The sequence below is a fragment of the Salvelinus sp. IW2-2015 genome, unplaced genomic scaffold (assembly GCF_002910315.2).
Source record: "Salvelinus sp. IW2-2015 unplaced genomic scaffold, ASM291031v2 Un_scaffold16276, whole genome shotgun sequence".
In the NCBI taxonomy this organism is placed as follows: Eukaryota; Metazoa; Chordata; class Actinopteri; order Salmoniformes; family Salmonidae; genus Salvelinus; species Salvelinus sp. IW2-2015.
The window spans coordinates 1,309-15,721 of record NW_019957520.1 but is presented as its reverse complement, the minus strand read 5'-3'; the positions used below and the strand labels follow the sequence as shown (position 1 = coordinate 15,721).

The 14,413-nt window shown below is 41.0% G+C and overlaps 1 long non-coding RNA gene across 1 annotated transcript; it reads left to right on the top strand.

Annotated features, from left to right (window-relative positions):
* Positions 1 to 239: 239 nt before the first annotated feature.
* Positions 240 to 8,585, top strand: LOC139027410 (uncharacterized). Its single transcript, XR_011479495.1, has 2 exons — positions 240 to 1,184; positions 1,416 to 8,585. It is a non-coding gene; the product is annotated as an uncharacterized lncRNA (long non-coding RNA).
* Positions 8,586 to 14,413: the final 5,828 nt, after the last annotated feature.

The window sequence follows — 14,413 nt, the reverse complement described above, 5'->3', positions numbered from 1 at the left end:
GCTCAGTATGGGTTGGCTGTTATAGGCGCTATTATTTATTTGAGACCAGCTGCAGCAGATACATTTACATTACCTCCTTAGTTTCTAGAGGTGTCCAAAATTAGCCCCTGAAGGTTTGAGCTTCATAGCTTTGGCCCAATATAGCTCAGCTCTTACTGCCCTGCTGACTCAGAAATGCTGTCTCTTTCTTACACTCCTCCTCTAAAGGAGCTGCCGTGCCTAAGACGAAGAGAGGCATCCATTACCGTCACAGAGCATAAGACTGAGAGCTGCTAAAGGTGGCTACACGGTTTACGTGCGTAGATCTACGCGCAGGCCTGTTAGTGGGTGGATTTTTTTTGAGCAGCCGACTCTTTTCGTTGCGTTCCAGCCAGAGAGGAAGTCCACCTTGTGTAGTGTTTATCCACTAGGGGGCTTGGGGAGCTAGAGTAGCTTACCAAGCAATAGGGGTCGAGGCACTCTATTTGACTAGCTAGCGACAACATTTGAACTTCCGGATCCGGTGCTATATGCCTGTTTACAAATACTAGCTAGCTAGCAAGCTACATGTTAGGCTAATCTGGTGTTCTATCTTTTACGACGCTACTTCTTAGCCACAGAAGCAAACATGTCTGTCTATGAACTGCTCTTACTACTAAGGAGGAGAAGAAAAACACCCCAGAGAAAATTGCGAGTTCGACTACAGAGGGGACGATGGGGGAATACTCATCTCTTGTCCAACGTATGCGAAGCATTGACTAGGAAAGACATTTTAAATACTTTCTTCAGCGGCTTGCTCCGCACATCTCGCAGGAAAGAACTCACAGCTTGCCCGTAATTGCTACAGGAAGGCTGTCTGTGACCCTTTGGTTTTTGGCGAGTGGCAGCACACAGCAAAGTTATAAGCTAGGAATCTCAACAATTTGTGCCATCGTCATGAAATTGTGCCAAGCTATCTGGCATGTCCTGAAGAGGGATTTTGTTGCTTATCCCTCCGTGGAAAATGGGCTTCACCATGATTGACGTGGGCACATAGTCAGGAAGGAGATGCAGGAATCTTCTCATGAAGCAAGTTCTGCTCCCAATTCATAGCAGGCCAGCTGCCGCTACCAAGGCCAGAGTGCTTGCCCAAACACCGAGCCCACATGTCTTTGTGGGAGACGAGGCATTCCATCTGATGGTAAACCTGATGCGACCATATCCAGGTAAGATACGCTAAAAACATGTGACTATACATATGATGTGAAAATTATACCCATATAGACATTGTAGTTATATACTTAACATAAAAGTGATCTGGCATCCCAGTAAGAGGATGGGGGCCTATGTCCAAAGCTTAGGCTACATAGTTGTTACAGGACACATTTGATAGCCTTCATTTTCATGTTCAATACTAATGGAAACACTTATTTTATTCTGGTCTTGACGACACCAAGAAGATCTACAACTACCACCACTCAAGAGCCAGAAGAATTTCAGAGCTCTGCTTTGGGATCCTTCCTGCAAGATGGAGGATCCTGGGAGAAGCCCTTGAGGTTGCCCCAGAGAAACCTGAGACTTATGAAGGCCTGTGTGGCCATCTATAATTAAATTTCCACTACAAACACTGACAACAGAGTCATCAACCCCACGTTTGTTGTCCACTCCACACCCACTGGGGACCTGCATCCAGAAGAGTGGAGACAGGTGGTACAAGTGGACACTAGTTTCCTGGACCCAAGAAACATGTCGGCAGACAGGGCAACCAGAGTTGCTATATACGTGCGCAACAACCTCAAGGACTACTTCCTCACACCAGCTGGTCAAGTGTCTTTCCAGGATGCTGCCATGACGCGTGGCACCTAACAGTAAATTCTGGAGTGTGGTTTGGAAAACATGTATACATACAGTGCATTCGGAAAGTATTCAGACCCCTAGACTTTTTTCACATTTTGTTATGTTACAGCCTTATTCTAAAACGGATTACATTTAAACAAATGTACAAATCCTCAATTCTCATCAATCTACACAATACCCCATAATGACAAAGTGAAAACATACTTTTAGAAATGTTTGCAAGTGTATAAAACTTTTAAAACAGAAATATCTTATTTACATACAGTTGAAGTCTGAAGTTTATATACACCTTAGCCAATTACATTTAAATTCAATTTTTCACAATTCCTGACATTTAATCCAAGTAAAAATTCCCTGTCTAAGGTCAGTTAGGATCACAACATTATTTTAAGAATGTGAAATATCAGAATAATAGTAGAGAATTATTTATTTCAGCTTTTATTTCTTTCATCACATTCTCAGTGGGTCAGAAGTTTACATACACTCAATTAGTATTTGGTAGCATTGCCTTTAAATCGTTTAACTTGGGCCAAACGTTTCAGGTAGCCTTCCACAAGCTTCCCACAATAAGTTGGGTGAATTTTGGCCCATTCCTCCTGACAGAGCTTGTGTAACTGAGTCAGGTGTGTAGGCTTCCTTGCTCGCACACGCTTTTTCAGTTCTGCCCACACATTTTCTATAGGATTGAGGTCAGGGCTTTGTGATGGCCACTCCAATACCTTGACTTTGTTGTCCTTAAGCCATTTTGCCACAACTTTGGAAGTATGCTTTGAGTCATTGTCCATTTGGAAGACCCATTTGCGAGCAAGCTTTAACTTCCTGACTGATGTCTTGAGATGTTGCTTCAATATATCCACATCATTTTCCTCCCTCATGATGCCATCTTTTTTGTGAAGTGCACCAGTCCCTCCTGCAGCAAAGCACCCCCCACAACATGATACTGCCACCCCCATGCTTCAAGGTTGGGATGGTGTTCTTCGGCTTGCAAGCATCCCCCTTTTTCGTCCAAACATAACGATGATCATTATGGCCAAACAGTTCTATTTTTGTACGATCTTGGTCCCCATGTGCAGTTGCAAACCGTAGTCTGGCTTTTTTTATGGCGGTTTTGGAGCTGTGGCTTCTTCCTTGCCTTTCAGGTCATGTCGATATAGGACTCGTTTTACTGTGGATAAAGATACGTTTGTACCCTTTTCTTCCAGCATCTTCACAAGGTCCTTTGCTGTTGTTCTGGGATTGATTTGCACCTTCAGGCATTTGGAAATTGCTCCCAAGGATGAACCAGACTTGTGGAGGTCTACAATTCTTTTTCTGAGGTCTTGGCTGATTTCATTTCCCCATGATGTCAAGCAAAGAGGCACTGAGTTTGAAGTTAGGCCTTGAAATACATCCACAGGTACACCTCCAATTGACTCAAATGATGTCAATTAGCCTAACAGAAGCTTCTAAAGCCATAACACCATTTTCTGGAATTTCACAAGCTGTTTAAAGGCACAGTCAACTTCTGACACACTGGAATTGTGATACAGTGAATTATAAGTGAAATAATCTGTCTGTAAACAATTGTTGGAAAAATTCCTTGTGTCATGCACAAAGTAGATGTCCCAACCGACAGTTTGTTAACAAGAAATTTGTGGAGTGGTTGAAAAACAAGTTTTAATGACTCCAACCTAAGTGTATGTAAACTTCCGACTTCAACTGTAAGCATTCAGACCCTTTTGCTATGAGACTCGAAATTGAGCTCAGGTGCATTCTGTATCCATTGATCATCCTTGAGATAGCATTTCTACAACTTGATTGGAGTCCACCTGTGGTAAATTCAATTGATTGGACATGATTTGGAAAGACACACACCTGTCTACATAAGGTCCCACAGTTGACAGTGCATATCAGAGCAAAAACCAAGCCATGAGGTCGAAGGAATTGTCCGTAGAGCTCAGAGACAGGATTGTGTCGAGGCACAGATCTGGGGAAAGGTACTAAAAAATGTCTGCTGCTTTGGAAGTCCCCAAGAACACAGAGGCCTCCATCATTCTTAAATGGAAGAAATGTGGAACCACTAAGACTCTTCCTAGAGCTGGCAGCCCGGACAAACTGAGCAATTGGGGAGAAGGGCCAGAGAGGTGACCAAGAACCCAATGGTCACTCTGACAGAGCTCCAGAGTTCCTCTGTGGAGATGAGAGAACCTTCCAGAAGGACAACCATCTTTGCAGCACTCCACCAAATCAGGCCTTTATGGTAGAGTGGCAAGTAAAAAGCACATGACAGCCCACTTGGAGTAAACCAAGTGAGACTAGTCAGGCTCGAAGGAAAGATGAACAGAGCAAAGTAATTGAGCTCAGATGCATTCTGTTTCCATTGATCAAAGGCAAACCTGGATCAGTCTGCTTTCCACCAGACACTGGTAGATGAATTCCTCTTTCAGCAGGACAATAACCTAAAACACAGGGCCAAATCTCCAAGTTGCTTACCAAGAAGACAGCGAATGTCCTTGAGTGGCTGAGCTACAGTTTTGAATTAAATCTACTTGAAAATATATGGCAAGACCTGAAAATGGTTGTCTAGCAATGATCACCAACCAATTTCACAGAGCTTGAAGAGTTTTGAAAATAATAAAATGGGTAAATGTTGCACAATCCAGTTGTGGAAAGCTCTTAAAGACTTACCCAGAAGAACAGCTGTAATCACTGCCAAAGGTGTTTCTACAAAGTATTGACTCAGGTGTGAATACTTATTTAATTGACATTTCTGTATTTCATTTTAAATAAATGTGCAAAAATGTCTAAACCTGTTTTCACTTTGTCGTTATGGGTTGTTGTGTGTAGATGGGTGAGAAAAAAATTCATATTTAATCCATTTTGAATTCAGGCTTTAACACAACAAAATGTGGAACAGGTCAAGGGGTATGAATACTTTCTGAAGGCACTGTAGTGTATTATTAAATATTTTTTCCAGTGCCTGTCGCTCAAAGGGAGATTTCCTTCTTGGAGGACATTACTCTCCTCATCCAGCCATTTCAAAATGTCTTCCTATAGTATACTGTATTTTGCCAAAACGGTGCTCTGTGGAGTGATATTCAGCCAGACATACAATTCAGTGCAGGTCTCTCCATCTAAGGTCAAAAACATTTGACAAATAGTGCTGTATAACCGAAAGATGTAATGGCTTGTCATGTCAACCATCCTAGTCAATACCACACATCACATTCATTACTCTACAATTTTGGAAAAGAGAAAGAAAGTGTGAGATGATCAAAATGTGGAACATAGACAGCGCCCCATTTTCTGAAACCCCTATTCTGAACTATGTTCTGTACTCTTGAGAATACACTTGTTGTACGTTTGGTGAGTGAAAGCCAGGATGTTGGGCGTGCCCCCCCATTGATGGCCTAAAATAGTCATGTGCAGCTCTGCAAAGTAGAATCCTCTCGCTCATCCATTAGCTGCTGTCACCTGCGTTTATGTTAAAGAGCAATACCTCTCCAAGCAGATTCCATTTAGTCCACACAAGAAGACGAAACGTGTTTTAAAGTCGTCCATTTTCTGAAGGCTCACAATGACCTCACTGACTTAGGCAAGACATCACTTAGCTATTTGTAATGTGCTATAGGTAGAGAAAGGCCAATTGTAAATGCTTAATGGTATTGTTTCTAAGAGCATTGTCAAAGATAACAGATCATTGTAACATTAATCAGAGGTAGACCCTTTAAAATGAGAAAGAAAAAAATACAAAACGAAGTTGGGAAACCAGCTGTAAAAACATAATTGAAACAGACAAGGCCAGAAAAAAAAACTTAATGAGAGTTGGAGAATTTTTTAATGACTTGTCAGGGGCTTTCACCATAACATATAACCTGCGACTTGGTTTGGGGATCCAGGTCAAATAAACCATTACACCACCATTCTTGTGCTCCAGGCTCTGGGCTGTGTTTAATGGAGCATCCTGACAAAAATAACCAATATCTAAACATTGGCTACATGGCATTTTACCTAAGAATGGTTTCAGCTCTTTTGTCTGTTCAGTTAGCTTTGGATTTTCTTTTTAGTTTCACATTCAACAATTGATTTCACTCCACATACTCAGAGCTTCAGTGCCTACACTTTGACAGTCTATATAACATCACTGTCTGTAGGGCCCCAGAGATGTTGAAAAAAAGCATAGCTTAATCCAAAAAAGATGCCTTTCCTGACATGCAAAACATTTTTCAAACTCTACGCTTCCTCTCTCCAGTATCTACAGCAGGAGTAGAATCAGATCCATTTGGCTCCGAGCAGTTACTGCTTCAGTATGAATATACTGTAAATGAGAAAAAAGCATGATGCTATCTGAACTCAGTCCAACTTCAGCCTTATGTTGGACTAGTTTTCATGAGGAAAAGTCTGCAAACCAGACAGGGCCCATTCACAGACAATGTGTTTCTTTTATCCCAAGAATTTACTGCATGCTGCTCTCATTTTATAGATCCCTTAATTCTGTTTGGTCTTGAAATATAACTCAATAGGCAATACCATCAGAGACCAATATAAATGTTTAATATTCAGCCATTTCAAAATATATAATTAGCAACATCCTGACAAATAAACTTTCTGAAGAATGCTGTGGGATTGCACTGCTCAACCCTTGGTACCATCTCCAGTCAATCATCAGCAATGACAGTAAGACATGTTACCAAGACATTCCTTAGCACAATAATTATGGATACATCTATCACCAGCCATTTACACTAATGTCAGCCATTTCTGAGTCAGTTCAGTTTAATTTACAGAATGAAACATGACTGAACTATCTCATGTAATCTGGTAAACAACACAAAAGCATTCAGACAATAGTCCAATCAAATTCAAATTTGCTTTTACAAGGTGTATGAAGTGCTACATACTTTACGCCCCTCTCTAATTACTTGCACATTGATGAATATCACCTGTGTGCATAAATGAAAGCGAAACATTGACATATTTTCATCCAGTTTAGCCATGGCTTGGCATGGCCCCTTCTCTGTGAACTCGAGCATGGAACAAAGCAGGGAGTAAATTGCTGCCAGGCTGTGGGGATTAGGCACGGCACAAGCTACAGTCCCTCTAATAAAAACACTCCACACTGTTAATGTAACACATTTGGAGGGTCACAGTTCCCTGGTGTGGGTGCTTGGGATTGCTGGATGTCTACGAGCCTCTAAGCACCTACAGGGGCCCTTCAGAGGTTCTCTAGATATTAATGACATACTCCCTTGTGTAAGAGATCAGACGTCAAAACTATTACCAGGTGCAGCTGGCCTCCATACACGAGTGAGCAGGATTGGCAGAGATGAGTGGGCAAGATCTCCACTTCTATATTATAACACCAACAAATGGCTTTTTCTCTAGGCTTCCACTCTTACCTTTGGATGGACCTAGTCAAGACTAGAGAAAAGTGAGCGAATGAGTGTGTGAGAGAGAGGAGGGGGTGGTGGTTCATAAATATTAGGGCTGTCAAGTGATATTTCGTTAATCGTAGGATTTGCTGTGATTAATCACAAATTCAGAATTTTCTAAATTTGAGCTGTAATGTAAGATTTTGTATACAAAAAGCATTACAAGAATATTGACATCTTGATTTTGTCCAAAGTAACAGTTTGCAAAATCAGGTAAATTGATAAAGAACTCTTTCTTTAGCCTCAATGTCAACTTGTTTTGACATCGCATTGTTATTTTTACAGTACATGTATAGATTATGTATTGTGGACGTTTTCAGTGTATTTTAAACACTTTCAGACAATGCAGTTAATCACAAAAAATGTGTTCACTAAAATTACAAAAAGTAACTCGAGTTAACTGATTAATCCGACAGCCCTAATAAATAAAGTGTCTTCAGAAAGTATTCACAACACCTTAACTTTTTCCACATTTTGTTGTTACAGCCTGAATTTAACATTTATTAAATTTAGATTTTTTTGTCACTGGCCTACACACAATAATGTCAACGTGGAATTACGTTTTAATTTTTTTGACAAATTGAAAAAATGAAAAGTTGAAATGTCTTGAGTGAATAAGTATTCAACCCCTTTGTTAAGGCAAGGCTAAACAAGTTCAGGAGTAAAAATGTGCTTAGCAAGTCACATAATAAGTTGCACGGACTCACTCTGTGTGCAATAATAGTGTTTAAGATAATTTTTGAATGGCTACTTTATCTCTACCTTATTATCTCTATGGTCCCTCAGTCGAGCACTGAATTTCAAACACAGATTCAATCACAAAGACCAGGGAGGTTTTCCAATACTTCCCAAAGAAGGGCACCTATTGGCAGATGGGTAAAAAAAAAAGAAGCAGTCAATGAATATCCCTTTGAGCATGGTGAAGTTATTAATTACCAGGGGTGTAAAGTACTTAAGTAAAGTACTACTTAAGTCATTTTTTTGGGGTATCTGTACTTTATTTTACTATTTATATTTTTGAATACTTTTAATGCACTACATTCCTTAAGAGAATATTATACTTTTTACTCTATACATTTTCCTTGACACCCAAAAGTACTTGTTACCGTTTTAATGCTTAGCAGGACAGGAAAATGGTCCAATTCACACACTTATCAAGAGAACCTCCCTGGTCATCCCTACTGCCTCTGATCTGGCGGTCTCACTGAACAGAGAACATCCCTGTCATCCCTACTGCCTCTGATCTGGCGGTCTCACTGAACAGAGAACATCCCTGGTCATCCCTACTGCCTCTGATCTGGCGGTCTCACTGAACAGAGAACATCCCTGGTCATCCCTACTGCCTCTGATCTGGCGGACTCCACTGAACAGAGAACATCCCTGGTCATCCCTACTGCCTCTGATCTGGCGGACTCACTGAACAGAGAACATCCCTGGTCATCCCTACTGCCTCTGATCTGGCGGGACTCACTGAACAGAGAACATCCCTGGTCATCCCTACTGCCTCTGATCTGGCGGACTCACTGAACAGAGAACCTCCCTGGTCATCCCTACTGCCTCTGATCTGGCGGACTCACTGAACAGAGAACATCCCTGGTCATCCCTACTGCCTCTGATCTGGCGGTCTCACTTAACACACATGCTTCGTTTGTAAATTATGTCTGAGTGTTGGAGCGTGCCCCTGGCTATCCGTAAATTAAATTTAAAAACACAAGAAAATGGTGCTGTCTGGTTTGCTTAATATTCGGAATTTGAAACGATTTATACTTTTACTTTTGATACTTAAGTATATTTTAAAACAAATACTTTTAGACTTTTACTTAAGTAGAAGTTTACTGGGTGATTTTTTTTATTTTACTTGAGTCATTTTCTATTAAGGTATTTTTACTTTTAATGAAGTATATTATAATTGGCTACTTTTTCCACCACTGTTAATTACACTTTGGGTGACATATCAATACACCGAGTGACTACAAAGATACAGGCTCCCTTCCTAACTCTGTTACCGGTCAGAAAAAAAGACACACAGGGATTTCATCATGTGGCCAACGGTGACTTTAAAACAGTTACAGAGTTTAATGTCTGTGATAGGAGAAAACTGAGGATGGATCAACAACATTACAGTTACTAACCTAATTGAGAGTGAAAAGAAGGAAACCTGTACAGAATAAAAATATTCCAGAACATGCATCTTATTTGCAACAAGGCACTAAAGTAATAATGCAAAAAATGTGGCAAAGCAATTAACTTTTTGTCCTGAATACAAAGTGTCATCCAATACAAATCCAATACAACACATTACTGAGTACCACTCTCCATATTTACAAGCATAGTGATGGCTGCATTATGTTATGGGTATGCTTGTAATCATTAAGGACTGGGGGGTTTTTCAAGATAAAAAAAAAAGAGAATGGCGCTAAGCACAGGCAAAATCGTAAAGGAAAACTTGGTTGTCTGCTTTCCACCAGAAACTGGGAGATGAATTCACCTTTCAGCAGGACAATAACTGGAAACAAGCCAAATTTACACTGGAGTTGCTTACCAAGAAGACAGTGAATGTTACGGAGTGGCCGAGTTACAGTTTTCACTTAAATCTACTTAAATGGTTGTCTAGCAATGATCAACAACCAATTTAATGGAGCTTGAAGAATTCTTTAAAGAACAATGGGCAAATGTTGCAAAATCCAGGTGTGGAAAGCTCTTAGAGACTTACCCAGAAGGACAGCTGGAATCGCTGACAAAGGTGATTCTAAATCCAATCAAATCAAATTTATTTATATAGCCCTTCGTACATCAGCTGATATCTCAAAGTGTTGTACAGAAACCCAGCCTAAAACCCCAAACAGCAAGCAATGCAGGTGTAGAAGCACGGTGGCTAGGAAAAACTCCCTAGAAAGGCCAAAACCTAGGAAGAAACCTAGAGAGGAACCAGGCTATGAGGGGTGGCCAGTCCTCTTCTGGCTGTGCCAGGTGGAGATTATAACAGAACATGGCCAAGATGTTCAAATGTTCATAAATGACCAGCATGGTCAAATAATAATAATCACAGTAGTTGTCGAGGGTGCAGCACCTCAGGAGTAAATGTCAGTTGGCTTTTCATAGCCGATCATTAAGAGTATCTCTACCGCTCATGCAGTCTCTAGAGAGTTGAAAACAGCAGGTCTGGGACAGGTAGCACGTCCGGTGAACAGGTCAGGGTTCCATAGCCGCAGGTAGAACAGTTGAAACTGGAGCAGCAGCACGGCCAGGTGGACTGGGGACAGTAAGGAGTCATCATGCCAGGTAGTCCTGAGGCATGGTCCTAGGGCTCAGGTCCTCTGAAAGAGAGAAAGAGAGAATTAGAGAGAGCATACTTAAATTCACACACCACTAGAGGGATATCTTCAACCACCAACTTGCCATCCTGAGACAAGGCCGAGTATAGCCCACAAAGATCTCCGCCACGGCACAACCCAAGGGGGGGGGGGGCGTCAACCCAGACACGAAGATCACGTCATTGACTCAACCCACTCAAGTGACGCACCCCTCCTAGGGACGGCATGAAAGAGCACCAGTAAGCCAGTGACTCAGCCCCTGTAATAGGGTTAGAGGCCGAGAATCTCAGTGGAGAGAGGGGAACCGGCCAGGCAGAGACAGCAAGGGCGGTTCGTTGCTCCAGAGCCTTTCCATTCACCTTCACACTCCTGGGCCAGACTACACTCTACACTCTACACTCTACAAATGAGTGACTCAGGGTGTGAATACTTATTTAAATGAGATATTTCTGTATTTTATTTTCAATAAATTAGCAAATATTGTGTGTAGATGGGTGAAAAGAAAAAAATATTTAATCCATTTTGAATTCAGGCTGTAACAACAAAATGTGGAGTAATTCAAGGGATATGAATACTTTCTGAAGGCACTGTATATAAACAACAACAAAAAATCACTATTAGTGTTATCATGTTGGAGCCATGAAGTTATTCATGCTGGTGTGCCAAACAGACATTTTGCAGAACTTGATTGCAGGTCTAATAAAGTGGTTTCCTAATCAGACTGCAATCATGAAGTTCATGGCAATAAGAGGACAGACCCACTGGAGATCGTGGGTTCTACACAGCATTATTCAGCCCATTGAGAGTTGTTATAGTCCTATTCCTGAGCCAAAGCTCCCCAAACAAACATCATCCTCTGGTCTAAGTTGTGGTGGAATGGCAATCCCTTCCCTGCTGGACACATGGCTTGAGTTTCCCCTCTCCACTGTGTGGCCTCGCATGAGACCAAAACAGTCAAACAGCCAAATATGGTGTTCATTAGGCTGACTATGTGTATCGCACTGCTGGGCACCTCTGCTCTGACCGTCTTTCATACAGCCTGTCCTGGGGAGCCCAGGGCAGGGCACTGAGAGGAGGACTGGCATGTGAGCTCCAGACTTACTGGAAGATTTGTCACCTGAGGAGAATGTGCTCACTGCCAACGTAAGGTCTACTAGACGTAGAACAGCTGATCAGAATTGCATGGCATCACTTTTAACATCAGAGGACTTATACAGACAACATTATAGAAATGGGTAATCCATTTGAATCCATTTGAATCTGATCAAGTGAAGTGAAAGTACAAACATCTAAAATGCCAGTCAGTCTCATGGTTCAGGGTCTGTTCTGTGAACCAGGGGAATACAGCACATACTGTATGACCATATTTGGTCTGCCTGAATTTGCACTCCATCCACTACAGAATAGGTTTCAAAACACCCAGTGACTCCAAGCTCTACATTGAAAAGACTAACAGTGACATCTACTGGAAAGAATGTTGGTGAGCTGATACAACCTTTGCTTTGTTTCGCCATTCAATTTCCTTTAAGTTCATTCAGGATTCCTGTTCAAGAATGAATGATACATACAGTAAATTAAACAATGACCACTAACAAACTGGGCTATGTTTGTTTCAAATTCTTTATTTTCAGTGAATACAAAAAATACTTTTGTGACAAGATAAATATTAGACATACAGCATCAGTTAAACTGTTGAAATGAATTCAATCTGTTAAAGAAAGCACAACACCTACATTTGCATAACAGCTAGTCGTTTTTCCTATTCCAGTTAATGCTTATAGACAAATTGCTTAGACAATATTCAGGATAGTCGTTACATTTATCGATAAAAACTTAATTTATAGTGGTTTAACAATGAAACAAGGACGTTATTTAGTCCTATTTATAAGGATTCAAGGCAGAGCAAATTCTCATCTTTAAGAGTTCAATAACAACTTGCCACATGCTCATGGAATGCTGTGCAGTGTGTATTAATTTCTGTATATAGTCTAAAACCTAAACGTATCCTTGGATGCACTTTATATACCAGCATGGTTTACGGCAGGCAGATGGGCTACCAGCCAAGGCAATACATTGTGTTATGGCATAGGACTAGGTGATAGTTAATGGCCCAGAGAGAGTTTGGGTTAGACAGGATACATGTTCTTATCCAGAAGGACAAGCCTTTAGATGTTGTTACAGCGGGATTTCAATTAAGGCACTAGTACACAATGCAGACCACAGACTGACAACGAGGGACTGAGCTGTTGGAGTGGACAAAATACTAATGACCTTATACTACACCAATAGTGGAATAACATAAATTAACTATTTTCCTACTCAGGGCTAGGACCAGGACGATACCAGCATCGCACAATTTCTTTCCATTACAAAAATGAAAAACACGAAGCAGACCAAACTCTTTGGTCCTTTAAAAGCCTGCTATAGCTTGGAAAATATATACATGTGACTCTGGATGACAACATAATGATGTTTCATTCCAACATTATGTCTGTTTTCCTAAAGAAGTTAAATCCGCTTTGTGTTTTGTTTCCTTTACACGATACTAACGAGTATTGCAATACTGGTATCGTCCCGGCCCTAGTCAGGACTGTACTGTATGTGGTTTCACTAATACATTTGACAGGAGCGTTAGTAGTAATCCTGAATGGTTGGACATGGAAGGCATTGCTTTCTCTCCTCAGTGCATAAGGTTATACCAGCCATCACAGTGCCATTCTACACCACATCCTACAGTTTCCTACATGTTTAAGAGGGAAAAAGCCATACACAACTGCATACACAGCTGCATACCCAATTCCAATCAGTGCTGCCCTCTCGTCAGTCTGACACAGTATAATGGGGGTAATGTGTTGCTATGGTTAGAGGAACAATAAGAACATGAACACGAGAACAAGCTCATCTCCTAAACTCTATGGAATCTGTACTAAGTATAAACCATACCCCACCAGCTGAACATGCAACGGACAGAGACAGCATAGCTTTGCTGTTGCGTGCGTATGGTGGAACTCCCAACCATACTCTGGCTACTGTCAATTAGACTGGAATTAAAACACAAAGGCAAGAAAGAGAGAACAAATATGAGAAAGAATGTAAACAGAGCCTCCTCCTGCAGGCAGCAGGAAAACCAAAAAGAGTGTGAAAGGGCTTGGGGGAGAGAATACCAGTCTGGCAAAAAGGTTGCACATAGACTTCGAGATTTAACCCATTAACAACCCTCTGCCGTGACCGCTCCCTGCTCCTGAAATATGAGTGACAGCCGAATGTCCAAACATGGGAGCCGAGGCAGGGATCTCCCTATTGACACACCAGGGATAATTATTACTTAGAGAAGTATTACTTTAAAAGGTATTACGATGCTGTAAGAGATGAACTTGTGTCTGCTGTTGGCTTTACTATCCACTCAAACCCACTCACTGACACTACGAATTTGGTGTGAAGCTGAAGTTCTATTACATTAAATATAGTACATAAAATCCAAACGTTTAATTATTCAACAGCAATTCCAAAGATCACATTCATATACTAACATATTACAAATGTCCAATCCTAAACTAAACTATTGGTTAGTGGCTTTATTGATATGTACAGATCTTAATTTGACCCTGCTTCTCACAGCAGGAAAATAATCCTGTAGCAGCAGGACATTTTAATTATTATGTGGATTATAATTAAAAGGCATTTTTGTAGGGGTTGATACATTATTCATTAGGGCAAATCAAGTCTGACATTTTAAGTGGAAATTACAACATTTAGAAGCCTTTTTAAACCTTGAATGCACTACAATTTGCATTTCTTACTGTGTAGGAAAATGCTCTGCAACAGAGTGATCAAATTAAGATACCAGACCTGTCAAGTTATAATGGTGCATGC